The sequence below is a fragment of the Gossypium hirsutum genome, chromosome A02, assembly GCF_007990345.1.
Source record: "Gossypium hirsutum isolate 1008001.06 chromosome A02, Gossypium_hirsutum_v2.1, whole genome shotgun sequence".
In the NCBI taxonomy this organism is placed as follows: domain Eukaryota; kingdom Viridiplantae; phylum Streptophyta; class Magnoliopsida; order Malvales; family Malvaceae; genus Gossypium; species Gossypium hirsutum.
The window spans coordinates 85,520,506-85,522,460 of NC_053425.1; positions in this window are offsets into that span (position 1 = coordinate 85,520,506).

A 1,955-nucleotide genomic window follows, 5' to 3' on the forward strand; every position below is an offset into this window, starting at 1 on the left:
ATTATTTTAAACAATTTCTCAATACCAAACATTTTTCAATTTTAGCTTTTATCCTATGATATGCATTAACTTATTTAATTCCATTTTTTAAATGACTGTCAAGTTTTTCATTTTATTTAATTTAGTCCCTAAAATCTATGTTGTAACCATTTTTCTATTTTGAAAAACGGTCAGACTTTTATTTAAAAGAAAACGAAAAATGGAATCGCCAACAATCCTTTTTGATAAGATGTGATTGGGTCACCTTGTGATCGATCGTTTTAATAAAACGTTTTGATTTATTAAAACAACAATTTTGGTCTACAAAATTCGAGAAAATAGGTTCGAGAGTCGGTTACGAGGAAGAATTAGCACCCTCGTAATGCCCAAAATTGGTACCTAATTGATTAATTAATGTCTAAACGTCGAAAGTTGAAAACTCAAAAAGAATTTAAAGTATGATCTTTTTTATTAATATTGATTTAAAGGAAATGCTTGAATAAATTAAAATGAGCACTAAAGGTCTACATACCTCGAGAAAGTAAAATATCACATCCCGTAAGTTAGGACACGACATTTGAACCCTCGAAAATAAGCTTGCTTTTATTTTTTATTTTAAAAGAAATTATACCTTGAAAAAAAATTTTAAAAAGGGATATTCGATTATTTAGATCCAACAAGAAAAAATTGAAACCCCGTAAGTTAGGGTGCAATCTTCTTAGGTTTCTAAATGCGGAATATTGCCTTTATTTTTTTAAATTCGTATATTTCAAAACTTACAAGGATATTTGGTATTTTTAGGTTCAACGAGAAAATCAAAACCCAATAATTTAGGGTACAATTTCTCGAATTCCCAAAATACGAAACGTTGCCTATCTTTTTTAAAAAAAACCTTTTTGAGTATTTGGGTAAAAATTAGTACGGTATTTTTTTTAATAGAAAAATGATATGCGAATAAAACATTATACCCATGAATGACAGTAATACCGACATACTAGTAAACAATTTGTTATTCGTAATGGCAATGTATGATATAACTTTATGATAATAACAATCGAAGGTGAAAGAAATAAAGAAAATAAATAACAATAATAACAATAATGATAACAATAACAATAAAACTACACACTAAAAGGAAAATGCTAAAAAAAATCTAAATAAGACGAAGAAACAAATAAATAGGTATATAAATAAATATGAGGAGAATGGTGTGTAAAAATATTGAAAATAAAGTAATTAAAACAGGATATAAGTGAAATTAAAGCCACAATTTGAAATAAAACATATAGAAATAAATAATAATAGTTAAAATAATAGTAGTGATAGTAATAATAGCCAACATATAAATATAAAGAATATAAATAAATAAATAAAATATAATAGCAAAAATTATTAATAATAATGATCATAATGAAAATAATATTAATATATGAATAGGAATAGAAATATAATGAATAAAAATGTAAATAGATAAATAAAATTAGATAAACAATAATAGTATTAGAATAATAAAATAAATAAATAGAAACACGATAATGATAGCAATAATATATTAGTTAATTTAATAATAAAATAGCGAAAATAACTAAAGGGGACTAATTTGATAGCAATAATATATTAGTTAATTGCTAAGGCTTGTTTCTTTTCTTTCTATTTCTTTGTATTCGTAAAAAAAAATACAACCGATTCCTCTTGGGCTTTATAGCCGAGAAAGAAAAAAATGGAAAAATACAAGGCTTTTCGTCCTTTTTCTATGCTGTCTTTTTATTGTTGCTATTGTTTTCTTGTGTTTACATGCAGGTACGGAGGCTAGTTGGCGTGGTGGTACGTGGCACTCGGCGTGGGGCGTACGGAGGTGAACTGGTGGCCGTACAGAGGCTGCGCTGGAGGCCAGTTGCGGTGCGAGGGAACCCTACGTTTCTGCTGAAAATTTGGTTTGTGTTTTGGGCCTGGGTTATTTTGGGCTGCTTGGTTTA